The sequence below is a fragment of the Ursus maritimus genome, unplaced genomic scaffold (genome assembly GCF_017311325.1).
Source record: "Ursus maritimus isolate PB19 unplaced genomic scaffold, ASM1731132v1 scaffold_5, whole genome shotgun sequence".
Classification (NCBI taxonomy): Eukaryota; Metazoa; Chordata; class Mammalia; order Carnivora; family Ursidae; genus Ursus; species Ursus maritimus.
Window position 1 is genome coordinate 33,320,804 of NW_024426663.1, and position 27,870 is coordinate 33,348,673.

Consider the following 27,870-nt stretch of genomic DNA (forward strand, 5'->3'; position numbering starts at 1 on the left):
GGAGATTTAAGGAAAGTCTCTGGGGAGGCCCCTGCAGAGTCAGTGTTCTAACATATGAATGGTGTTGATGGAAAAAGCTGAAGTGCTTTTTTGAGCATGAATCGGACTATCGCCACGTGAGTACGTCAGAGAATTTTTTATCAATCTTCCTAAAAATATCTATAGGTATAAAATTTATGGTTGTTATGCATACTAAACATTTTATCTGTGCTTGTTTTTTGCTTGTTTGTTTGCTTTTGGTAAGGTGTGATCTTGACCCATTCCTTTGGGGAATATCTTAATATGCACTCAGATTCTAGTAATGGGAAAGTAGAGTCACGGGATAAAGTGAATAGTGGGTGATTTTTGAAAGTCAATTTAATTGACTTTGGGAAATTGTCCCACATGGCTAGATTAACACCTTGCTGACTATTAAGGAGGGGAAATACAACTAACGGGCAGAGTTGCAATAGTGGTATTCTGAAGGAGACAGTGTTAGAGATGACACAATTTTTTCATGAGTATAATTTGCATAGTTAAATCAGTATAAAATTAGCATGCTTGAGTATAGAGCATTTAATGAACATAGAGCAGGCGTGATAATGCAGTCACATAAGAAACCATGATGTTTTAGTACAGAACTTTATTTTTTATTATTTTTTTTAAAGATTTTATTTATTTATTTGACACACAGAGAGAGAACACAAGCAGTCAGAGAGGCGGGCAGAGGGAGAGAGAGAAGCAGGCTCCCAGGACCCCGGGATCATGACCTGAACTGAGGGCAGACGCTTAACCAACTGAGCCACCCAGGCGCCCCTAGTACAGAACTTTAATGGTATGCCAGAAAGGCATGTCAGAAAGGCTGGATTCTAATTCGACTCTGTTCTTTACTAGCTTTCTGACTGTGGCTAAATTCCTCATCAGAAAGAAATGGAGATGATCATACCCGTCCTTACCTCACAGTTATTATGAAGATCAAATAAGAGAACAAATACAAAATTGCTTTGAAAACTGTCAAACACTCAGAAGCACAAGATACTATTATTACCATATTCTCCACCATCCTGCAATAATAGGATGCCATTTTCATGTCAGTGCTAATGTAGGACTCCCACTGGGAAAGAAAAATCAAAAGAATGCCATTGCCTCCACTCCTGCTCTCTGGAAGGAGCCCTCTGAGGGCAGAGGAAGGGCCATGCTCCCTCTGTGAGCACCACCCACTGCTCTGGATGGACACCCTGTGCCCAGGGTGTTCTCCAGGAGCAGGGGTGGCACTCTCGTGCCCACAGAGAGGGCATGGCTCTACAAATCATCCTCCACCTGCCTGTCTCCCACATAGGTTAATAACAAAAATCCTCTCAGACTTCCCACATCAGAATATATGTTCGGATGATAGAGAAGTTTCAAATAGCCAAAACTGCCTGGCCCGTTTTCTCTTTATGCAACAGTAGTGCATTTACTGCTTCTCTACTCTGCTCACCCTTCCTGCAAAATATTTATATTTAAAGTGTGTTCAGTAAATTGTTACCTAGTAGTGATTTTAACCACGGGGTCCTGGGGGCAGGGGGGAAGGCCTTAAAAATGTTAATTATTTGGAGCATAGAGCTTAACATTCTGGACTCCAAGATGGTATTTAAGCCTATTTAGATTTTCTCCAGATTCTTTAAGGCTAATGCAACTTCTGAATGTATCTAGTAATCTCTAATTATTTGTGGAAATGGTAGATGTGAGAAGACCAGATTAAATCCACAGATAATCCCAAAATCTCATTTTAGCCAACAGTATGGCTCTTTTCCCACCAAGCACAGCACTAGAAGCACCATTAAGAAAAGCTGAGTGGAGTTTCAAGCTCCCTATTCTCCTGCCCACCCTCTGATGGAGATGTTAATGAATCAGCCAAACTGCCAGAAAAGAAGCCAGGAGAAAGGAAAGTGAAAAATCAGGAGCCTGGGCCACTGCCAAGCTAGAAAAGCAGACGCTGAGGAGCTGGAAGGCCCTGGAGTCCTAGCATAAAGGAGCAACCCACAGAGCCACGCCTTGGGAACACTGGGTTCCAGGTTCCAGGAGTAGGGCCGTCCTATTTGGTGGTGCTGCCACACTCAGATGGTGCTCTCTGCCCAGTGTGACCAGCCGTGTGTTCACCCAGGGTGAACAAGACCAAGCTATAATCAGGACCCCGCTTTCCTGGCTCATAGTAGGAAGGACCAGGCAGTGGACTGATCCAAGCGCTCTCTCCTCACTTGAACACAGTTTGCCAACAGGATGAGGAAAGGAGGAGGAAGACAAAGACTTTCTTTTCAGGACCACTTTGTAAATACCACTGGCTTACATTTTAGTGGTTTCCCCCTCTTGGTGCTTTCTGGTTTTTCTACTACCATGGTTTATTAAGGTCATAACAGCAAATGTCTCACAATCCTTTTGAACCCAGGTGTAGTTTGTTTTTTAAGATTTTATTTATTTGAGAAAGAGAGAGAGAGCAGTAGCAGGGGGAGGAGCAGAGGGAGAGAGAGAGAGAAACAGACTCCCTGCCTAGTGCAGAGCCCAAGGAGGGGCTCAATCCCAGGACCCCATTCGCACGACCTAAGCCAAGTCAGCTGCATAACCGACTGAGCCCCCCAGGGGCCCCCCAGGTGTAGTTTTAATGAACATAAAAATTGCACATGGTCTAGTCTATAAGGGTTATCTGAAATTTCAAAATAAATATAATTAGTGAAACATAGTGCAATTCATTTTAGAATAAATTTTTTTAGCAGACGAAATATTTTATGAAGCAATTTAATGTCTACTAGGTTAAAAAAAACACACACACAAAAACGCTGTTTGATTTTTGATAGCCTCAGCCCCACCCCCCTTTTCCTGGGCCATTTGCGTTTGTGTTGGGCTCTGTAGCCATAACTGTAGCGGAGTTTCGGTTCAGATGCGTCAGGAATTAAATTTGGAAGCAGGAAGAGGCGAAGTGGAGACGATTTGATGAAGGGAAGAGAGCCGTTTACTGTAACGTTTTGGGGTGGAATGATGGAAATCTGTGGAAGTCTGTACTAGGAGATAGAGCTGGCGTGGAAGAGCTACGGTTGGCGAAAACAGAACCAGGAGTGGTGTCCAGTCAAGTAGATGTAAAAAGCTGGCCCCTGAATTTAAACTCTCTGAACCACAGAGCTTAGCATTTGCATAATCGATTTATGTTCTAAATGATGTCCCTTAGACTCTCAACACCTCCAGGACGTGGCGTCTGCAGACCGAGAGTAATGGCCCGACGCCAGAGGCTGGGAGGGCAGATGTGGACCTTGGGCAAGAAGGGACACAGGGACCTTCCCCTCGGAGGCTGCCGTGATGGCCCCTGGCTCTCGGGGGCTGCGGGCCCCTGGCCGGCACGGGCAGCGGCGGGAGGGTGCGGCGCATCCGGGGCTCCGGGCCCCAGTTGCCTCGGGGGTCAGAGCCGGGTGTGGAGGCGGTGGCGGCGGGTGGCTCAGGCGGAGCTCTTTCCGAGGGTCTGTTCCCGCGCCCTCCGCCCGCCGGGGTCCCGGCCGCCTGCGCCCCCGGCTCCCCTCACCCGCGCGCCGCCAGCTCCTCGGTGGGCCAGTGTCCTTAGTCCTTCTTTCCTGCCCCCCTGCGGCCATCGGGGGCAAAGCAGCGCGACCTCTCCTCGGTCCGGGCAGCTAGGGCCGCCGGCGCTGCCACCTCGGCAGTGGGCACCCAGGCCGCGAGCGGATGCGCTGTGCTTGGGCGGACGGGAAGGGCTGCGCTCTGAGGGGGGACAGCAGGGATTCCTGCGGACCGAGACGCCCCCTGGGATCTTCGAGAAGTTTCAGGCAACTCCGCACCGCACCACTGCCCCTACCCGCCCATCTAAGAGTGGCGAGGACCCGCGGGGACACGCTTTCCACAAGGCCAGGGCCGGCCGCTTCCTTACAATAACTTGAGGAGCCGTTGAGGGGTGGGGGCAGTGGGTCTGCAGTGTGGACGTAGGAGGTGGGGTGTGAGGGGATTGCAGCCTGGGGTTTAAGGCAACACGAGTAACCTGTAGCCACCACTTTTGCAGACCCGGGCTTAGGTGTTGACTTCATTTGAAGTCCCCGCTTCACTGTCTGCCAGCCTAGAGGGAGTTACAAATGACGTCCACATCCTGGCAGTCCGTGGGTGCGCAGCCTCTCTCTTAGCCAATGCAGCTAGCGAGGTTATGGCTGCCAGGAAATGTGTTTCCTATCCAACATTTCTCACACAAAGACAAAAAAACGAATGTGTCTAAAAATGGTGAACTTCCTGTCTAGGCTTCCCTTACCCACCCTGGTTCCTCACTTAGGAACAAGACTTGAGTAACAAAGATTAGTTGGAGACTGATTTTCCTTCATACATCCCAGATTTCTGCTGGTTCAGTGTCCTGTGTCAGGTGAAATTATTCATGAGGCTCTGAACAGAGTTGGTAAGTCTTCCTCCTTCCTCCTAGAAATTCCAAGTGGATTTAAATCACTCCCTGGTTGCTGCAGAGGGTCTGTGTTTTATGGGAGTTCTCTAGTGAGCTTTGAAGTATTTGCTTACCAAATCTGTTTCTCAGCTTCCAGCTCCTGAATAAATTACCCACCCCTTCTCTCTGCTGCCGCTCCCCCTGCCCCCCTCAAGTGTGAACAGTGGAGATGTTCTCTGGACAATAGCTTGGAATCAGAGCTCTGGGACCTATCTGTTAGCTGCCAGTCCTGGGACACCCATTTGCTACATGCTTGAGTGAGAGATTTCAAATGTCTAATGGAACGTGCAGGGAATTGGGGCCCTTGGACCTTATTCTGTGCACAGATTTATCCCTTTCTCACAGGATCACTTAACTAGTGTCACCGTTTAGTATCTTGAGTCCGGTCGCCTTGTCAGGAAAATGGCCATTAGAATACTCATACTTTACCCACACTTTAGAGAGCACATTAAAATCCTCGTGTTGAAAACATCTTGGAGCTTCTGTGAGGATTGCCACTTGCCAGAGGTTAGTGTTAATTGATGTCAGGCAGGTCTGTTGCAAAGACTGTAGGCTTTTATTTATTTTTTGTTTGTATAAGGGCCAGAGAGGGTGAAGAGAAAATGGGCAGCTAAGGCACTTTGGGGAGCCAGGCGGCATTTCCATGATCTGCCAAGCTACTTAAAAATGCATTGCCATCCAGCCTTCTGGGTGATCAGGGTGGGACATGGCTAAGTTGTGAGTTTCAGGGCCTGCACTTATTGTCCCCATGCTTAACGTGCCACTAGAATCACCATTTCTCTCATTCACACAATGTGTTCAAGAGGTAATTAAAGACTTCCCAGGAGATTCGCAAGCAGAGCGCCACTGCTGGAGTTGAGATTGGTCACATTCCTATGATTCACCTCACCAGGGGCCTCAGCTGCACAAGGATTCCTTGATTCTCCAGCTGGGCCTTCCCAGGAAAGGACAAGGACTCTGTGACCCTCTTCTTATTTAGAGTTTTACCAAAACAACATCATCAACAACAACAAAAACTAAAACAAATAAGAAATCAAAATACACGAAAGCATAGACATCTGGCAAGTTTACAAAGCACAGATTTCTTACCCTAAAATAATTAAAGCCTGTCAGATTTGGCTGAGGCTGCCTCTGGCTGGGCTCATGGCTCCAGATTCCTTGTTGCCCACATCACTGCTGAGTCATCAGAGGAAGGAGTTCCTGCCACTCTGTTCCCTGGTCGTCTTCTTCAGGGGCCTCAGCTTGGCTGGACTCCCACTTTTGAGCATTTCCCAGTCCGGAGTTGAGGTTCCTCCCTGCGCCCCTTGGCAGTCCCAGGATTTTCCAGAGCGGCATGCAGGGAAGTTTGGGCCCTCACCTGTCACTCTCTACTCTCAGGCAGCTGGCCCAGGCAGCAGGCCCCAGCCCCACCCATCCAGAAGCCTGTCTACTTTGTATTCACCCCTCCTCTCCCCTCCCCACCTCTCCCCAGCCAGCCAGCACCGCTGAAAACCACCTGTTTTGTGTTTTGAAAGCCTGGAAGCACCCCCATCCTCCACCCTCACAGACCTCCCACTGAGTTCCAGTTTCCTGTCCAAACTCCAGATTTAAGTTCTCGACTCCATTGAAGAACATAGGAGCTTGCTGCATATTCAGGCCTGGCCTTCCTGGAGCGGAAATAGAAAAATGCATGGGGGAGTTGCCAATGGTCCCCCTCTAGGGGGGAGAGTGGTCTTGTAAAGTTCTAAGCCTGGCAGCCCCTGGGCGAGGGGGGGGGTGTCCTCAAACTTGTCAGAGGGCAGAGGTCCTCAGACTTGTCAAGCTCATCTCTGCAGGGCACCATGTCACCGATTAGTCCCCTCAAATGTGCTAGAAACAATTTTACAAGCAAAAACTATGCATGTGTTATGGCACGTACTATGAAATCACAACCATCAGTAAACAGATGCAGATACACACACAAAGGAAATGATTGAAGTTCGTGACTGGCAGTTTCTGAATGTTCTGGTGATGCTAATTTGTCCAATGATGTTTTTAGCTTTCTGCCAGCATCTGCTACCAGCTAAGTGGGAGCAGGTGTCAAAGACTGGAGGAAAACTTTTTTTTTTTTTAAAGATTTTATTTATTTATTCGACAGAGATAGAGACAGCCAGCGAGAGAGGGAGCACAAGCAGGGGGAGAGGGAGAGGAAGAAGCAGGCTCATAGCGGAAGAGCCTGATGTGGGGCTCGATCCCATAACGCCGGGATCACGCCCTGAGCCGAAGGCAGACGCTTAACCGCTGTGCCACCCAGGCGCCCCTGGAGGAAAACTTTTTGAAGGTAAAAAGCTTAAAAGTGACAAAGCTGTCCCATGTAGTAGGCAAATGGTGGCCATCCAAAAGTTACTCCCTCATCCACAGAACCTGTGACTGTGTTGCTTTACATAGCAAGAGGGACTGTGCAGATGAGATTCAGTTAATGATCTTGAGATGGGGAGATGGCCCTGGGTGGGCTCAGTGAGATCACAAGTGTCTTTATAAGTGAAAGAGGGAGGCAGGAGCGTCAGAGTCAGAGGAGGATTTGAAGATGCTGAACTGCTGGCTTTGAAGTTGGAGAAAGAGGCCAAGAGAATGCTGGAAGCCTCTAGAAGATGGAAAAGGAAAGGGAATGGATCCTCCTCCAGAGCCTCCAGAAGAAATGCAACCTGCCCACAAGTTGATTTTAGTCCAGTGGACCCCATTTCAGGCTTCTGCTTTCCGGAACCAGAAGAGAATAAATTTGCGTTATTTTAAGTCACTAAGTTCATGGTCATTTGTTACAATGACAACAGGAAATCAGTACCCTCCGTTAACTTACTTGTTTGTGTGACTTGCGAATGGAACCCTCTCTTTGGATTTGATAGGAACACTCTGGAACAACACGAAGAATTAAACAGCATCCCCGTTCATTTGTTTCAAGAGCTGTCATCTGTCATTAACTTACCGCCATCACTAACCCAGGTCCTGTGCTTAGTCACTGATACACTAGCAAGAACTTTGTGGTGGGTATTGTGATGTACTTGGTAAAACTGAGGCTCGGCATAGTTCAAATACCAGTGCTGACAGGTGGAGAGAAAGGATGCCCGTTCTACTTCAGTGAATTCCAAAGTCCTTGCTATTTCCTCCAGCCCATTTTCTGCCCCTACAAGCCACTCTTCTTCATCCCCAGGCTGTTCCATCTACAGGAATACTCACTCTCATACAGTCAGAGAACTGCCTTTTTCTGCCATTGTAGGTGGCAAGCCACAGTCAAAACTGCTACTTGGAAAGCTCCTTTTGGTTGCAAATAAGGTTTGGGTTGAACCTCCAGTGAGTGGCATGATTGGACATTCTTTATATGCAAACTGGGCTTGGGTCTATCCATTTACAGGATAACATGTCCATTTCAAAGTCCAAGAATGGGGAGATTTAGAAATCCTCTCTCCTGACATGACCTGGGCCGGGTCGCCAGGTTTGTAAGCCCCACACATACTTGCAAGGGGTAAGGAAGGCTCCAGGGAGTGACCTGGCTGCTGGACACTTTGTCTGGCTTCAGTGACTGTCAGTCCTGACTGCATTCAAATCCCCTCAGAAGCTAGAGAAATCTGTCGGTGCCAGGTCCCAGGCCCCAGGCAATTAAACCGTCCTGGTGGGGCCTGTGCATCAAGGTACAGGTCGATTCTAATGTGCAGTCAGGACCACTGTAGGATCCCTACCCAGTCGGATTATATCCCTTACCTGCGCTGTGTAGATGCCTGCTGTCACTGTGAGGACTTGTCTGGGGGTGTCAGCCCTGCCAAGCCAGTAACCATGGGAGCTGTCAGAGCCCGAGCGCGCCTGTCAGGAGAGCCGGTAGACCCTCATTCACAGGACACTGCATGGCTGGGAAAGCATATTGGGTCTCTGTCTGGGCAGATGCTTTTTAGGTTGACCAGCCATCTCAGTTTGCCCAGGACTCTAAGGGAGAGGGGTGTTTCCAGAGATGAGACTTTAAGTCCTAAAAACAGGAACGTCTCAGGGATTTTGACAGGGAACTGGAAGTCTGAAGTCCACAGGAGCAAACAATCATGGTTGGGGGGTGCATTCTGGCATCAAGGAGGGGTGTGTCTGTGTGTGAGTGTGTACATAAGTGTGTTCGCACGTGTGTGTGTGTGTGTGTGTGTGTGTGAAAATTTGGGTGCATGTCACATGAGTGTGTGTGAGAAATTTGCCTATTAGCATACGGGAATGTGTGCAATATATGAGAGCATGTGTATGCGTGTAGATAGGAGTGTGTGACTGTGTGTGTGTGCGCATGTGTTCAAATGAGAGTGTAGGCATTCTGGGGACAGGAGGCCTCACCAATCCAGAATCGCCCACTATTAGTGGCTGCTAAAACTTCTGAGCATGGGCCAAGCCAGCTGGCCCTGAGTCCTGCCAGAGAGCAGCCCAGAAAAAAATTTGCCCTGAGTGGTTCAGTGAGCTCAGGGGCAGAAATTGTACATTTATTTTGCACTATGACAGTATAATTAGCTTTTCCTCTTGTGAGGAATGAAAGGGCAGTGTGCTTTCTGACAGCTGTGGGAGCTGCCTTCCTGCCTGGATAAATCTAGTATCCCCCAATATTGCTACACCTGTTTAAACAAGGAACAAAATAGGTATTTATTTGAAGTTCAAGAGGCCATGTGAGCCATGGCCTAAATATAGGCCTGGATATAATTATAAAGATACTTAATTCTTTGTTCTAGAAAGACATTTGCAGCCCGCTGTTCTCGCAGAGGCTCTAGCCGTTTCCTTAAACACATGTACTTTTCAGAATGAGTAAAGGCAGGGGTGAGGAAGCGTGGTGGAAGTAGGGTGCAAGTCTGGGGAGAAGGGGGGAGATGACTCCCAGACCTTGTTGACCATCAGAACTATCAGGAAGGAGGCTTGATAGAGAAGTAGATCTCTGGGTTCTCTCCGGAGATTCTTTCCTTGGGCTTGGAATGGAGGGCAGGAACCTGTATTTTTAAAGCTCCCCAGGTGATTCTGATGATTACCCAAGTTTGGGAACCTCTGATCTAAGGCATTGGGGTGGGGAACTCCTTCCTGTGAGGAATTTCTGGGACTAGGTCAGGAATACTAATAATTGCCATTTCCTGGGCACCCCTCACATGCAGGCATGCATCTTCATTCCCATTTTGTAGATGAGGCAGCTGAATTCTTTCCTTCATTTCTGTGATATACACCGGAGCACCTCAGGGCTTCATCATGTTTTTTAGGTCACAGGCTCTATGAGACTTTGCTGAAAGCTATAATTCTCTCATCATAAAGCAAAACTACACATGCACAGAAGATTTTGCCCAATTTTGGAGGGTTCATGGGGAGCCCCCTGAAGCCTATCCAAGGACCTCTGGTTAAGAATGTCCATCCTAAAGGATATTCCCTAAGGGGAGTCCACAGACAGGCACAATGAGCGTGATCCTCAGCAGCCTGCATGAAGGCTTATGGGGCACTGTGGCAAGGCTAAGAGGTGAGAAGGTGAGGCCTTGGAGGAGCCTGGCTTGAGCTTGGCAGGAAGAAGTCTAGGCAGGGGGAGCTTAGTGATGCTTTTGGGGAGGAGGGGAGAAAGCCACACCCAAGGCAGAAACAAGGAAAACCAAGTCATTAAAAAAAAAGATTCCGTGTGCTTAAAAAGTTAGTCTCTTCCCTCCTCCCCCACCAAAAAAAGGAAGGAAGAAAGAAAAGGATAAGAGAAAGAAATGCTCAACAGAGTGATAGCCTTTGTGATTATTGAAAAATATGTTACACTGAACAACTAAACTATTTTAACACAAAACATAATACTAGATAATTATGCTTTAAAATTACAGAAAATATAATTACAGAACAATTACATCATTTAATTAAAATATATTAATTTATGGTTCTCTCCGATAACGTGGCCCAGTAACAGGAGACCTACGATAAAGTTTCGTGGGAACATCTGTCAGTTTATCTGTGAGACTCTATGCATAGCCTCATTTGCAGATTATGGTCGGAAGTCTAAATTTGAAGCTCTTTGTGAAAATGAGGTTTGAACCAAAGGCACTCCTTCGCAGTGATAGACACTGTCGCAGTGTGCTTGAAGGTCTGTGCAGGGAAAAGTGGGGGAAATGGTTATGTCTGGATCCCACTGGAGAAGGCTCTGAGGCCCCACTGCGTTTCCTCCTTTTTCCTGTAGGGGGAGCTGCTGCAGTTTTGAGGGAAGGTGGAGTCCCAGTAGGGCACAGGGCAGAGGACTCTGGGTATGGGAGAAACTGGAGCCTGGGAGACTAGCCAAACAGCAAGTGCAAAGAGGCAGATGCAAGGAGGAGAGCACGGACAAGGGCCAGGGAAGGGCAGATTCCAAGAAAGCAGGATCATCTTCCCCTAGGGGCCTCGGGGAGAGAGAGGAGGCGGAGAGGAGCTCTGGTTTTGCCAGAGGGTGACTGGGCAATGGTGGCTCTGCAGACAGAACCCGAATTCACAGAGTCTGAAGTTGTGGTGGGAGGCAGCGAGGCTCACCCCCTAGGTTATCTCTTTTGTACCTCCTCCCTGTAAGAGTATCCTGATAGTTCCTCAAAAGACAAATGCTGCAGGCAGGGTCCCCTGCTGGCCTGGCACTGTGTTCCCTGAAGGGTGTCCAGATTCTAAGGAGCACTGCTTTTCCAGTTAAGGAGGTCCCTGTGTATAGACAAGGCGTTTCAGCAACTGTGGGTCAGGATGCCTTGCAGATATTTGCAGAATGTCTTAATAACAATTAAACATATGAAAATGAATAATAAAAAACAAAACTAAGAGTGAATCTACAGTTAGTTGGAGACAGAAATAGATGTGCAGGCTGAGAGGGACTTTTACTCTTTGGTAATAGCAGGAGTTAACAGTGAAATAAGCTTCTGAGAAAGCGTGGAGTCGGATACCTATTTCCTACAGTGGTTCAGTTCCGTACAATGAACTCTGAGCTTCAGTAATGTACATTGCCACTGTCTGGGATAGTGAAATGATTTCTTCGACAAATAAAGTAGCTTCCTGCTTCTGAATGCAACTTCTTTGCATAACAATGAGCTTACTGAACCCACCAGAAATCATTACAAGATTTTTTAACCCATTTTAAAAAATGATTGAAAACATGCAGAGAATCTGGTTTCCCGTGTTTAGACAAAGCTACATATGAACTCTTTTAAAGAATAATTGCAACATAAAGATACATTTAGCTCCATTCTCATTTAAAAGGACACCTTGCAGGGACATGTGACTAGTTCTAGCCACTAAAATGTGAAATGTCTTCTCTGGCCAGATGCTAAATCTGCTGGCACCATGACCATGGACTCCTGGCTTTCAGGCTGTAAGAAACAAATGTTTGGTGTTTGTGAACCACTAAGTTTAAGGTAATTTTGTTATAGCAGCCAAAATGGACCCAGACAATGGGTGTTTGCATGGTTTCTAGTTTCCACTATTGTTTCCAGGGCTGTAGCTGACACCCTTTCAGTATCTCTTTGTGCTCAGGTGTGAGTTTCTTCAGGGAACATAATAAGAAGTGCAATTACTGGGTCATGGAGAATATAGATTCTCAGTACTGCTTGATACTGCCAAATGATTCTTAAAGAGGATGGGCAAGGTTATACTGAGGGCAACTATTTTTAGAGCTTATATTTTACGCTCCTGTCTTTGCCCTGGGTCCTCATGTAGACAGTGTCATGCATTCGCCTTTAGAAATCTTCTAAACTAACCACTCTTATCCTACATAGTTGTGTGTTGTGACACTTTCAAGTTTTTTTTAAAAGACATATTCACTGCAAAAAATTAAGACAATTCATAAAGTGTTAGGAACAAGGTAATAATCACCTGATATCCTAGCACTCAAATAAAACCACTATTAATATTTTGATGAATATCTTTCCAAACATTCCTGGTGCAAATGGATATGTGTGCAATGTTGCATAAATGGAATTGGACAGGCTAGTTTATCCCCTGACTTTTCACTCAACAGTCTGTTATGAACACCTTAAGATAGTTTTCCAAATCTACAAAACTCCTTGATTTCCTCTGGCTTGGAGTCACTTTGAGGTTCGAAGATGAGAGGAAGGGAAGGGAGGAGAGAGAGCTAACAGTGGCAAAGGGCCTGATACATGTTCCATCTGATTTCCTCCTCCCAACCATCCTGGGAGGCAGGCGCTACCACCCATCCTACGGATGGGGAAATTGAGGTCATAGCAATAGAAGCAATGGACTCAGAATTCAGTAAGTTCTCCCCTGCATCCCACTGCATCTACCCCATGTGCTTACCCCTCCTCATCTCCCACGGGTCTTCCTCAGTCCTCTACAGATACCAAGGGAGAAAGGCACTTGAAGACCCAGAAGATGGGAGGCCCACGTCTCACCACAACCTTGGTGAAGCCAACAGGGGTGAGAATATAAAAAACTTGCCTCACTGAGATAAGCAACTGCTTTCCCTCTTCCCACCTCAGGCAAGAGGGCAGCAGTGTATTCTTGAAGGCCCTCTGAAGGGCATTAATCTGGAAACACCTCAGAGGAGAGGGAAGAGGGCCATGTCTTGACTAGGTGGAAGCAGCCAGATCCTGAGAAAGGGTTCTAACCAATCGCAGACTTGCAAGGGGTGGGAGGGTCAAGAAACACGGGGAGGCAGAGACTGGGCAGATAGTGGTTGCCAAGTCTGTGGTAAGTGCCTCTCTAAGCTGCCAGGAGTGCCTAGAAGACTGATGGTGAGGAGCTGGGGTCAGCTGTGGCTTCACATAGCCAAAGGAGCAGCGGTAAAGAGGGAAACCATGGGGGCCCAAGGACATGGCCTCCCTTCCCACACCTGCCACTGGGTAGCACCACATAAGCCCACATTTCTAGTAGGCTCCCAGGATTGGGGGATGGAACACCCTAATTTTTTGGATACTAAATTTTGTTTTGGAGAAATAAAGGCATGTGCCATTCCTTGAATTGGATATTGTGGCCTAAAATGCAGGGCTGATGATATGGGTATGAGACCTGTACAGTCACCTAGAGCCTCATACGTAGAAGAGCCCAGCTCTGGGTTTAATGCTCTGCTGTCACCATCTTGAAACTCTTGGTAGTTTTTGAAGAAGGAGGCCCGCATTTTCGTTTTGTACTCATGTGCACATTACGTAGCCGGTCCTGTGAAAATGCATGCCTGCTGCATGCTCACGTGGCAGACGTTTCCAGAATCTTCCGTATTTAGAAGAAATCCTCACTGAGAGCTAGAGCAGTTAATGAGAATGCTAACCACTGGTCAAGCCTGCTGTAGGGTTGGTTACATACATCTCTCCCTGAAAATAGAGCTAAATATAAACTTAATATGTATTATTATGACACTAAATGTGAAAACCATCGTGGTACATAGAAGGGGGTAGCCAAGATGAAAGTGAAGATGCTGGGGGCAGAAGCGGGCGGGGGGGGTGTTTTTTGGGTGGGTTTTGATGGAGAAGGCTCAAAAGTGCCAGGGAGCCCTGACCAGTAACATATGTGTCTCCAGAGCCCCAGCCTGCTCCCAGGAATGAGCGCTCGCCCAGCGCTGACAGCTCCCAGGAACGCTGACAGTTTGGGGCATTTCTCCCTGCAGAGTCCCTGCTTGTGTTTTGGCCTGAAATTTGCACAGATCTTCAGAAGTTATACATCAATCTGGAGTCTTTGTATATATTTGGAACTGAAAATCTGCTTTTGAAGCTGTCAGATTGTGATGTTTATGATGTTTCTCAGTTGGTTCCCAGGTTCTTGGGGCTTAAATGATTGCTTTATGGAGAGAGGATGCTTTTTTCCAAGGTTCCAAAATTTGCACTGCTCTAGTCGGAAGCTTCCAGAGCACCCTGCAGGTGGTTAGGTGTTTGTGGGTGCTGGACGGAAATGTGCCCCGGAGATGATAGGTCTGGTGTGATGGGTATGAGCAGGGGCTAGGAGACCCTAGGAGACCCTGGGACGCAGACTCCTTCCCGCATGCCCCCACGCGCTCACTCTCCCTCACGGCAGTGCGCGTTCTCTCTAATGGGCACAGGGCAGCGGCCTCCAGTTCTCACAGGTAGCCTTAACCACCCACCGCGGCGTGTCAGGCACCAAGTGCTCAGGGGAAGACATGTCAGTGTCTTCGCCCTAGGCTTAGGTGCTCGCGGTGTTCTGGGCACCGCGCTAAGCCTCTCTCACAGGTGATTCTGTTTAACTCTCAGAACTGCCCAATGGAGCAGGAGCTCTTATTACCTCCTTTCAACAGATAAGAAAAATGAGACACTGAGAGGCCAGAGAAATTGACGCAAGCTAGCCAGTGCTGGAGCTGGAATTCAAAGCCCGGGTGAGCCCGTCAGTGTGCCCTCACGCTCACTTACCCAGCAAATGGGGAGAAAGAGGAGGCTAATTACAACAAGGACCCCAGAGCAAAGTGTGAGCTGACACCCATGAGAGATGCGGGGTGTTCGGGCATGAGAGAGGCCAGGGGGCAGTAGCTTCATGGGGGAGATGGTGACGCCGCGCAGCAGGGAAGCAGGCACCCTTAACCTCCCAGACAGTGACCATGGATGGGCTCCACCCCCGTGGTGCCCCAGCCAGGCCAGGCTTATAGGTGTGCAGTGAGTGAAGAGCACTGCCCAATGCAGGTCACTCAGCTTGTCTTCCCGTCCAGCTCACCCAAAGGCACTGGGGCAGCCTCTACAGCAGAAGGTACTATTACCTGAGAGAAAGACCAGCTTCAGTGAAAGACCTGGTCCCCCAGGAACGTGAGGGAAGCCAAGAGGAGAGCTTGCTCTGCTTTGCACCCTAGTGATGGAGCATGAGGCAGGTGGGAAGAGTCTGCTCCAGGTACTTGGAACAGCTGTCAGAGCTCAGCAGAGGAGTGGTCACATCCAATGCAAGAGTGGGAGCATGTGGGTGAACCTCATGGAAATGCCAGGGAGGTAGATCAAAAACAGAATATTGGCAATTTCATTTGTTAATTCTAATCCAACCCAGCTAGGAGCTGACTGTCCACTGTGGCCAGGAGAGGGTAGGTGAACACAGTGAACAAGTTAGTTCAGGGAGCAGGGAACAGCCGGCATGGGGAGGACAGACACACTGGGTCACGGCAGAGGATAAATAGGACACTTGTGTGAGACGTTCGAGAGAGCCCTTGAACCTGGAGGAAGAAACTTGTTGTGTCTGCAGCATTGCCATGAGCAGAAGCTGAAGGTCAGTGTCCTGTGAATATCATTCAGACCCTATTCTGAGCTGGGGTGGCCCAGGAATGAGGGTTACACTCACACACAGGCAGATGTGGCCAGGCCGGCAGTGTCAGCTAAGCATCACTGCAGCCCATGGGCTGGGTGGTCAAGGGAGGCTTCTTGGAGGAGGTGAATCTTGAGCTAATCCTTCAAGGATGGGTGGGAATTAAGAACACGTACAGAGAAGGGGAGATGGTGAAAGATGGAGAGATCTAAACTTCTAAAGGTATTTTAAAATAGGGAAATTCACACAATAGTATGGAAACCATGATTCCTTTTTTTGTTAAAAACATGTATGAATAGGGGCACCTCGGTGGCTCAGTCAGTTAGGCATCCAGTTTGATTTCAGCTCAGGTCATGATCTCAGGGTCCTGGGATCGAGCCCCACATTGGGCTCCCTGCTCAGCAGGAAGTTTGCTTGTCTCTCTCTCCCTCTGGCCCTTCCCCTGCTGTTTTCTCTCTTTTTCGTTCTCTCTCAAATAAATAAATAAATCTTTAAAAAAGTATGAATATACACATCTGCATACAGGTACTTATAAATATTAAAACAATGATATATGGAAGAATATTTATTAAAATCTTAACTATGCTGTCATTATTGGGTGGTTTTTACTTCTTTTTGCTTATCTGTATTTTCTCATTGTTCTACAATAAGCATGTGTTACGTAAGGTATGGAATATAGGCTGCCCTAGGTCCTTTCAATATGTAAATGCTTCACGTAAGAAGCTGCTTCCTGGCTGTAAGTTGGAATCCTTCCAAGGTATTGCTGGATTAACAAGATTTCTACAGTTCCTGGGGTATATAACATAGTGGTTTATGAGTGTGCACTCTGTAGGTTTGATTCTATCTCCACACCTTGCTAGCTGGTGAAATAGAATAATGATAGTGCCTACCTCCTAGGCTCTTTTTGAACTCAGTGAATGTTATTACTGGCTTCTCTCTCTTCCCCCCGCCACACACACCAGACCCTTACATGAACAGACATGAAGGTGGTGTAGACCCACTAGGGCTTCTCAAAATTTAGTATGTATGTGAAGGACCAAGAGATCTTGTTTAAATGAGGGTTCTGACTCAGGAGGTCTGTTCCTAAGATTCTCCGTTTCTGACAACCTCTAGGTGATGTCACGCTGCTGATCCACGGACCATGCTTTGAGACAGGAAGGTAAGGATGAGTTAATGTCTTTTTACAATGTCCAGGAACTAAATGCCCTTAAATGTATTCAGATATTACCTGTCGCAAAGATTGTCTTCTCCTTTGGGCAGTACTCTGTCATTCTGTCCATCAGTAAACATAGACCCCTACTTCTGTGTGTAAGACCCTGTGCTGGGTTCGGGGAAATCAAGGTATCTGTTACAAGACAGGGCCCTGCCCTGAAGGAGCTTGCATTCAACACCTGAGCTTGAAGATCTCAGCAGTTGTGAAAAGAACTTATCCTGGGTCCTAAGTGAGGGCTCCAGACAGTGAGTGAATGAAAGCAGGATTCCAGGGTCTGTTTTAAATGCTGTAGAGAACTCAAGTCCAAATACTTACTTTGAAATGTTGAGGATTAACACATGCTCCAGATGCGGGCTTGCATGAGTAAGTCTTAACAGTTAACGTGAGTCATGTCTCTCTGTATAAATATCTGCTCCCATAGGATCTGTGAGGTTGTGGTGTATTGTTTTCATAGTTGCAAGTCCTCCCCATTCCTTGTTGAATGGAAGAACCAGGGGTTGAGATATGGAAGTCATCTGGAACATAAATACATAGGCTTGCGGCCATACCACACCATTGTATCCATTGTGTAAGGAACATGTTTGTCTCATTTGGCTGCATTTTGTGGGGCTTTCAGCTCCTGCTGTATTCCATTTGAAGATTATTATTTACTATGGAAACAGTGATGTCAAGTTGATGTGGGTGGGACTCGGGCCATGAACAAACACAAAATAGTTCATCACCCAGGGTGCAAGTTATTATTAGGCATAGGAGTTGCCAGTTCGGGCAGGCACCCCTCCATGTTTGCCGGGGAGCAGCCTGGCAGGCCATGGGGTGGCACACTTGGGAGAAAGTGTCCATTTTAAATGGCACGAGTGTCTTGGAATAAAGCTGTTAACCCTGCTGCAACAGGACATGGTCTGCCCACAGGAGTAATAGGAAAGAAGAGATAAGTGATCCACTGTTGAAAGATTTTCTTGAGTGATGATCGCCCTAGGAAGCAAGAACGCTCTTTGACGTAAGGAATTTCTGTGAGGTGGGGACACTTTGGTTGGGAACTCCCGGAAAATGGGGCTTTCTGGGAGTGCTTGGGGTTGAGCAGGCCTGAGGTTGGCATGAACTGCCGTGGGAAGCCATGGGGCCAAAGAGAGCCATAGGCCTCGCTCGTGGGGACGGGGGCATAGAGAAGACTTCCCAGTAGCATCATTCTTATCATGCGCTGGCTATGTGCAGACATTATATCCCTTGGCTCTCTCAATAAGCCGTGCGTTTGACCTGAATAATAGTGTTGCTTCCGCCTCACAGATGTGGAAACTGAGCCTTAGGGAAGGCAAGAACTTGCCAAAGATCATAACAGAATGATGGAGTGAGATGAACCCATTCTGACTCCAGAACCTACTTTTTGAAACACCACTCCATGTCCTTAAAGTACAAGATGGAAGCACAACCTCAAAGTTTGCCGTGCTCTGCTCACAGGGTTCTGTTATCACTAGCTCCACAAAACACACACTGTGGTCTGGTGACAGAGCCCCCGTCCGGTCAGGGGTGGGGGTGGGGTAGCTGGAGGGTGACCAGGTTCCCTATGCTGGTCTTCCCTGGGGAAGGCAATGAAATCTTAGACCGGAGCCTGTACGAGAATACCATTGCCTCACTTTATGAAGCTCCTACCAAGGCTCCAGGCACGTGCTAAGGAACACAGAGGCCCAGACTGTTCCACTCAACAGATAAAGGGGGCAGACGTATGACGGTTTTCGGAGAAATACTCAAAGTTACTGAGCCAGTAAGGAGCCAAATCATGGGACTACGGGAGTCAGCCCTTGACTGCTCTGCTCTTTCGCATGTGGACCAGAGACCTAGTGACCGCAGGGGAGCGGGAGGGCCACCAAGGTCCTGGACTGCATGCTCGTTCATCGGGACAGTGTAGGAGGCGCCTTTCACAAGGCTGAGGGGAGATGGAGGCCGGGAGAAGCCTCAGCCAGATTTACAACTATTTAGTACTTCTTGTGGGACGTACTCTTCTCTCAGCACCCAGAACCTTCTTCTCCTTGCATGGTTTGCCCCTGAATTATTCACCTATATGCACATGTTCTAAGTGCCACTGAGTGTTTCCCTTGTGCCAAACATGGGGCCTTTTGGTGGCAGGGAGGGGTCAGTGGGGCCCTCTGACCTGAGGCCCCAGCTCGAGGGAGAAGTTTGGCAAGGAGGACGCTACATCACAAGTGCTGGTTTCACCCGCAAACTCTAGCCTCTCAGTCTTTGCGTAGAAATTGAAAAAGAAGAAAATGAAAAGAAAAAAAATTCCCAGCAGACAACATAAATGAAAAAGCTCTGTGTAGAAGCTCATGGAAAACCAGTCCTTCGCTTCTAATGATATCTGGGTCTGAGAGGGAAGGCGGCTCAGCCCCCACAGTCCGGGACCACGTCTGGACGAGCTGCGTGCCCTGGTTGGAGTGATGGAATTGAAGAAGTGCTTTGTGAACTCTGACGGGAGACTTGAGTGGGAGTTGCTGTTTTAATTACATAAAACACAAATCTTAGAAAATACCCAAGAAAGGAAGCTCAGGATCTGGGGCAGATTAGAAGTAAAATTGAGGGTCGTGTAAGCCTTTCAGAAACCCCAAATTATACGATGCCTTCATTTTTGACCCTAGGCACAGATTGCTGGTTTGGGGCCCAATTTCCAGATTTCCTTTTCAGTTATTTTTCTTTCCCTTTCTTTTCTTTTCTTTCCTTTTCTTTCTTTTTCTTTCACTCTCTCTCTCTCTCTCCTTTCTTTCTTTCTTTCTTTCTTTCTTTCTTTCTTTCTTTCTTTCTTTCTTTCTGGAAGGCATACTCATCTCTCTACTGTCCTCTGCCACGTTTTTGCTTCTCCACTCCCACCCAGGGCTGTGACTTCAGTCTGTGTTGGTTATCCCCAGTATAGCTGCAGGGGGCACCATTCACATCAAAGTCGATGTGAGTCAGACCATTGGTTCTTAAACTTGGTTGCACATTGGAGTCACTTGGGAGACTTTAAACATTATAGACATCTTGGTCCCTCCTCTAGAGAGTCTGATTTAATTGGTTTGAGATGCAGTCTGGGCATTGGGATTTTTCAGGCTGTTCAGGTGGCTTTAACAGGCAGCCATGTTTGAGAACCACTGAATTAGACTATGCTGTGAATGGTGTCCACTGGGGGAATGTGTGGTGTACAATGTCTTAGCCCTTCAAATTGGCCCTGCCCGTACACATATGTCATCTTCAATGACCTGAACTTGCTAGTAGGAGAGATCACAGACTGAGTATATACTTCTCTGCCTTTTGAGTCACAGTTTCCCTTGGGTTGGGATTGAGGTTGAAGAGAGTATAGGTACTGACCTCTGAGCCTTTGAAGGCTCTCTTATACTTCCTGCATCCTTCTGAAGGGTGAGGGAGAGGCAGGGGTCTAATNTGGGGAGTTTGTCAAACCCGGTTTTGGAGGCTGCATAACTCTGGTGCTCTGCCCAGGGTAAGCATGCTGTTTTGATCTCCTGACTGAGTGATTTAGGCGCTCAGAAGAATCTGGCTTATTTCCCCTGGTGCCTAGGTTGTAAATCAGCCACTGTTAGCAGCTGCATTTTACTCTCTCAGGCCACAAGGGAACTGTAGTAGTTTTTTCTGAATTAGCAAGTTAATTGCACTAAATATAGCTCTAATGCCTCAAAGAAGTTATGGCAGCTCCCAAAGGTGTCTGGCTTCCTATACTCTCCCCCTCTCTCCCCACTCCAAACTCAGGGAACAAGTTAAATGCTGAACAATTCAAGTTATTGAATCCCAGCTTCTGGAATGAATGCAGTTTGTTTTGAATATGTCAGTATCATTTAATCCTGCTATGTGAATTTAATGTCACTGTTTCCCTAACAACTAATGTCCTTCAAATGTGAAGATGGGGGACACTGAAAATCCCACAAAAACCCAGAGAAATGAGACAAATATGTAACACAGCAAGTTCTTGGTGTCATGGTTCAGTCAAAAGCTTGCCTGTTTTACAAGTTAGATGCTCTGTAACTCATTGATGCTTCCTGCTGATGCACGCATCTGTCGTTCTAAAATTACAAGGCAAGCTTCTTTGGCTGAAACCTTGCATCTGGCATGTGTACTTAGACTTGGCACTTCAAAGTTAATATTTTTGGTTCAGCAGAGGGATTCCAAACAAATATTTTCTGAAAAGTTCCACATTCTTGAGCAGATAGTTGAATCTAGACTGAGTGAGAGAGAGAGGACCAAGTGTGGAAGAGGCTTCTAGTCCCTCCCCAGCATCCATTCTACTCTCCTCCCTTTGCAAAAGAACAGCAGTAACAAAAATCAACTCTGTTTCCCAGAATGCTTTGGCAGCTTGTTGAAGCCACAGGACCAAACTCTGGTCGGTGAGGCGGAAGTGGAAGTATAACATGGAGCTTCCAGGAGGGCTTTCTTTAAGAGAATAGAATCAGGTGTGAGGTGTGTTCTTTTTCTTTTCTTTTTCTCCTTCCTTCTACCTTCTAGAATGGGGGCATAATGCTAAGCTTCCACAGTCACCTTGGACATGAGATGGCTTGGAAGAGGAAAGCAAGGTGCCGAATAAAAATGGCAGGAAGATAGGCATCGAGGCCACCAATGATAGGAATCAGCCTACCTACGTCTGGGCTTTTTATAGGGAAGAGAGAAACTTCTCCTGTTTGAGTTAATGTTATTTGGGGTCTTTAGTGCTATGAAAACAAATCTAATTCCAAGTGATGGATTATGGTAGGGGAAAATTAATAGAAAAATCATTTCTCCAATGTATGTAAGCACGTTTTGGCCTCTTTGTCCACCTGCTAGAGTGAACAGCATTATTTGAGAAAACGTACATAACAATTTCTTGTGCTCAGCAAGGTTAAGCAACCTGCCTAAAGTCACTTAGCTAATAAGCGGCATCCCACCTGGGCTTATACTTGAGCCTGCTTTCCCTGTCAGGGAAGCGTATGCCTTACTAATCACAACTCTGCGGACGTTGTCGTTCTTGATCAACAGTGTCATCGTGTTTAATCGCCAGCAGGCTGCGCAGTGATCAGGTCTGGCCTGAGCCCACCCCAAACCCAAGCAGCCTGAGAGAAACCTGGTTACTCTGGAGATGCTGCCCCTTCTGGAATCTGCCAGCCTTCATGAGTAAGCTTTTGTACATCTCTCCTTCACCCAGTCCTCACCTAGGATGTTCCCAGTAAATGGTAATAGACTTTGTGTTACAGGAGGGAGGAGACTGCTCTAAGCTTCCACAGAAAGTTACCTTTGCTTAGAAGATTTTAGTAACAGGTGGTTCCATGGACAAGGTTTGTTGGCCTTCTGCAACTGTATGTTCAAATCAGGCCAGTTACTATATTGATAGTGTAGCCTGAGAAAGCGTTCAGTAACTGACGTGGCTAGTCATGGAAATGAGATTTGTCAATACATCAACTGCTTCTCTCTATATACTGAGAATAGTCTATTCTCTTACCGTGGGGCCCACAGCAGAGCCATGAGGTGGCTCCCTCCATGGACCACGAGGGCTCTGAGGGTATGTATACCCAGTGCCTGGCTCTCTGCCTGCCAATAGCATGAGCCTCCTGAAAGTTTGTTGATTAAAGAGTTGAACGAGTTTCTGAGTGCCTGTAATGCTAACCCTGAATAATGTTTTCTCAGTGTCGTACCTTGATACCATGGTTGGCATGGGAGTGAAACCCAATCTTAAAAATACATAAGAAATAGTTATATAATCCATGTAAAGATAGACCCTTTGTGGCTAATCTTAACACACTGTCACACTTAAAGGAAACAGGTTTCTCTAAATGTAACAGAAAAATCAAAATAATGGTGGCTTAAACAAGATTTAAAACTTTTCTTCTCTTTCATTTAAAAGAAGTCTGCAGTAGACAATCAGGCAACATCACAGTCATTGAGGACTCAACCTTTTCTGTCTTTCTGCTGCATCTGTGTAACAAGTAGCTTCTATTCTCAAGGTCATCTCATGGTCCGAGCTGGCTGCTGGGTGTTCTGTGACTACATATAAGTTGTAGTATTTCAGAATGAGGAAAAGCAGAAAGTCAAAAAAGGAATTCCCCTAGCTATCTGTTTTCCAAGGAGTCTTTCTGAAAGCCCCGTTCCCAAACTTCTTCTTACATCCAGTTGGCCAGAACTGAATTACATGCTCAAACTTAGCTGCAAAGGAGGCTGGGAAATGTAGTGTTTCAGGTCGGCTCATTGCCACTCCTTCTTCTCTGCCCCTAATCATATAGGCTAGCCATTCTCAACACTTCGGCTTTTGGAAGTCATTTATTCCCTTGAAATATATTGAGGAACCCAAAGAATTTTTTTATGTGGTATCTATTAGTACTTACCATATTAGAAATGAAAACCAAAAAAGATTAAATATTTATTTGTTTATTCATTAAAAAATTACATTATCTATATCAAGTCATCACATTGTACAGTTTAAAATCTTATAATTTTACTTGTCAGTTATACCTCAATAAAGCTGAAAAAAATTAAAATAGCTCCAGGACCTTCAAAAAAATTAAAACATAAAAATAAAAATTACAGGGGCACCTGGGTGACTCAGTCGGTTAAGCTTTCGGCTCTGATCATCATCTCAGTAGGGAGTCTGCTTCTCCCTCTCCCCCTCCCCCTCCCCCTGCTCCTTTTCTCTCTCTCTCTCTCTCTCACTCTCTCTCTCTATCAAACAAATAGGTAAAATCTTTAAAAAAATAAAATAAAATAAAAATTATAGGGGCACCTGGCTGGCTCAGTTGGAAGAGCATGCAACTCTTGATTCATCTTAGAATCATGAGTTCAAGCCCCATGTTGGGTGTGGAGATTGCTTAAAACAAACAAACTTAAAAAAAAAAATAGAAAAAGTAAAAAATAAATAAAAATTACAATTATATGCAGTTTACGTTTTAAATAACATATTTTTTCCAACGTAGAAAAAAAAGGTGCGAAGAGTGGTATTTCTTTCCAATTTTGCAAATTTTAAAAAAATATCTAACTTAACAGAGGACAGCCAGATTCTCATATCTCCTTCTCCATTGAATCTGTTGCAATGTGTTGTTTTGGTTGAGCTATATGAAGAGAACCTGGTTTTGCACAGATGTGTAAGTTGGAAAATATAGAAGTATTTTTAAAGCTTTGGAGATAACCATAGGTATTATTCTTTGATATTACACCAAAACTCACATGGCAGTTTCTTAAAGGCTAGTTGCAATGTGAAATCTGAAATCATATCAATGAATATTGTGTACTCCGTTACATGAAAACCCATGGGTTCATGTAGTATGTTGAACGCGTGTTGTACATGCACATGATTTTGTGATATCATCTAGTGCACGTGTGGAAAATATTCATTCAGTGAGTTTTTCAGACCTTTCAAATGTTGACATATCTCATTATATAATATTTTTTTAAATCACATTTTTAAATACCACTTTGATCTTACAACTAAAGTCCACTTTTGGAGAAGTTGTCAAGCTCATGATGACAAATAAAAGTTTTTCAGAAATTCTCATTTTCACTTGAAAGGTTGAATGTTATTGTGGGCCACAAACACTGTCAGTTACTTCCCTTGAAGTGACAAACTCACTTTGTTCAGGTTTGAGAAGATGTCTGCCAAATACGCAAATCGAAGTAGCTGTGGTGCCTCCTGCCACAGGCTTTCGAGAACCACAGAGTAAGCCGGGAGGTGGGTCAGGGGGTCAGCTGAGCAGGGGACCAGAAAGGTGACCCCCGAAGGTGAGTCTGAATGAGAGGCAGACACACTCTAGTCTGAACCTGTTCTCTTTGGAGCTTTGTAGACAGAGCTTTTTGTTTTCCCTTCGTAGTCTATTTGCCTTCTGAGAAATTCCAAACATGTTTTCGTGGCTCCTGCTCAGACTGTTGAGGGATCAGGGCGTCCTTCCTGGCTGAAGTGGGATCAGGCTGGCCCCAGAGGCCCAGAAGGAAGCTGGATAGCGGGAGGGCCCCAGAGGGAAAGGGGGGGGTGGCTGCTGCAGGCACTCACGTCCTTGCACACCCATCCAGAGAGGGGAGAGGAGGAAATGGTGCGCAGTTAATCCCGTAGCTCCTTCCGATGAGGAATCAGGTAACTTAGGTTACTCTCCGTTTCACCCCCGAAGGTACAGAGGTAAGTGAATTGCTGCTGTGGTGAGCAGTTTTTCAAGGTGTGAAGGTGGAGGCTGGGTTGAGAAAATGATCAAAGAAAGAGCCTGTGGTATCTGACTCATGACGCCCTCCGTGGGCTGCTGCGCCGCTGACATTGGTCGGTGTTTACCTAACATTGAACAGTAGCCCGCAGAGGACTTTAGCAACAACACGGATGTGTGTGCACACACAGGGTGAGCGAGGCTTCTCTCCCCCGAGCCCTTGTGTGTGTGTGTCCATGTAAAAGTGTTGTTCATTTACAAGGTACTCGTGTCCACATGTCTGTATACAACCGTATTTGCATCTATGTGTCTTGTGTGTTTATCCGTGGGATATATAAGCAGCGGTGACAATGAACATTATTTACCTCAGGACTCAAGAAGATGATGTTAACAATAAAACACGTGGAGAGAGATCATTTCTTTCTCTTCTTCCCCTATTCTAAAAATAATTTTATGAACAGGTAGTAAATTTACATGGTAAAAAAAAATTTATTAATTAGCATGGACTAAAGTCTCCCATCCCCTGCGTCAGAAATGATTACCAGTTCTTACGTATTCATCAAAACATATATATTAAAAAAGTGTATACACACACATATTCCTTTTTTAAATTTATTTCTTTAAGCTAATAAATGTGAGGATTCCAGCAGGAAGATCGCTAACTTCTTACATAAGCTTCATTTTCAGCCCCTTGTGTATCAGCAGAGTCCAGCACACATAGTTGTGTCTATGATTTACACAAGTGTAAGTTTTGTGCCGGAGGACAAATTCTTTGTTTCAGAAGAAAGCTTCTGGAACCCAGAAAACTGATCTCCTTCCCAGTTCATCTGGTTATTAATCTTCTTAAAAAAGCTCAAGACAAATAAAATTCCTGTATCTGAGCCCTTTGTGGTATCCCAGAGGCAGGTGAGAATCATTCCCATGGAGTTGTCTTCACTTTCTGATTTGTCATCAATTCTTAAGAGCAATCCAGGAAAGGTTTATTTAGCATAGCTCTCTGCTGATTTTATAACCAACTGCTGACTGCTTGGGACATAAAACTCTTGATGATTTACAGGTAGTAAATGGGCAAGAAATCCATAAATCACATTCTAGGAGGGTATAGGTGAACACACACGCACACACACACTTATACTTAACCACCTTAAAAGGAAGAGTTGTAGGCATGTCCAGAAAATATATTCATTTTTAATTTGGGGAGAATTGGGAACTCATTGGCGAGAGGTCCACAATCAATAACCTCTGTGAATTAAATTGTACCAGGTAATATTTTAATGTTCAGTAAGAGGCTTTGCCCGTTATTTACTTATTTATTTATTTTGAGGATTTATTTATTTATTTTAGAGAGAGAGAGAGAGAGAGAGAGAGGGTGAGCGGGGGAGGGGAAGAGGAGGAGAGAGAGAGAGAGAGAATCTCAAGCAGACTCCCTGCTGAAAGTGGAGCCCAACTTGGGGCTCCATCCCAGGACCCTGAGCTCATGATCTGAACCAAAATCAAGAGTTGGAGGCTTAACCAGCTGAGCCACCCAGGTGCCCCTGCTTATTAATTCTTAAAGAGGAGACTCTGGTTCCCACTTCTGAAATGTTCAAAGGAGTTTTTATGATCTCTAGAGGAAAGAACTCTTTTTTCTACCAAGTCAAAAATGCTAAAGGTTGTCAGAGTTTTCAGATACTCTTGAAACTATTCTGCAACAGATATTTCTCAACTAAACACTCACTTAAAGATCTCCTTTTGTTTTCATGTATATATTTCTTCTAGGCCCATGTTTAGGAAAGTCTCTAGTAATGTGCTAAAATCAGAAAAAATAAGTTTCTAATTCCAGGGAAGTCCTGGAGTTTCAGGGAACTGACAGAGAAGGAGATACAAAGTGAAAAATCTTGAAAAACATTTTTGCTTGGAAAGTGAAATTTAATAATAACAATGAATAATGAATGTATAATTAATAATTTGCCAACTGTCTGCCTCCCAAAATATAGTATAATATAACTAGAAATTTAGTATGCATTTAGCAAAAAGTGAATATCATTTGGATCCTGACTCAAGCAAAATGAAGAGGTAAAAATAAAATAGAGAAAACTGGGGTAAATAGAACACTGACTAGATATTTGATAATATTAAGTATAAATTTTTTTAGACATAATAACGGTGTGATTTTTTTTGAGTCTTTATCTTTTAAAGATACGCAATGAAATATTTTAGGATGACATGATTTGCTTTTTAAAAATCCAGTTGGACGATACAAATATCAAATCATTATATGGAACAATTGAAACTAACAAAATGTTGTATGTCAATTATATCTCCATTTAAAAAAAGAAAAAAGAGATTTAAAAAAATAAAAAGATGAAAAACCCTGAAAAAAATAATAAAAATCCAGTTGGGGGATTGTGGGCAGGGGTATAAATGAAACAGGATTGGCCATGAGTTGAGGTTGGTGATGGCCACACAGTGTTTGATGTACTATTATCTCTAGGATTTGAGATTTTTCATGTTGTAGAAAACACCAGAACAGCTAAGTTGCACTGGAGTGGTCCTGAATCACCTATCTGATAGATAATTTCTTTATTTCCACTTTGTTGTTCAACAGGAGCCGGGTGCTGGTTGTGCGGAGGGGTCTGCATGAGGCCGAGTGGTGTGAGTTGCAGTCAGCAGACAGTGCCCTGGTGACCTTGACAGGCAGGGACACTACTGAGAACCAGACAGGAAGTTCTCTTTGTTGGTAAGAAGTCTACCCCACGGTTCCTATGAGGAGCTTCTGTTTGGGGGAGCAACACCAGCCATGGAGGGGGTGTGTGGGGCTTCAGCCATCCCTGCTCCAGGGATCCAGCAGCGAACAAGGCCAATGAGGCGCCCCAGAGGTCAGAAGCTGAAAACAGACACCCACAGCCAGCTCTTCACAAACGAGAGCTTTATTTTTATGC

The 27,870-nt window shown here is 45.7% G+C and overlaps 1 long non-coding RNA gene across 1 annotated transcript; it reads left to right on the forward strand.

Annotated features, from left to right (window-relative positions):
• LOC103663579 lies at positions 1-27,817 on the forward strand. Its single transcript, XR_568810.1, has 3 exons — positions 1-116; positions 16,724-16,769; positions 27,537-27,817. It is a non-coding gene; the product is annotated as an uncharacterized LOC103663579 (long non-coding RNA).
• The last annotated feature ends 53 nt before the right edge of the window (positions 27,818-27,870 follow it).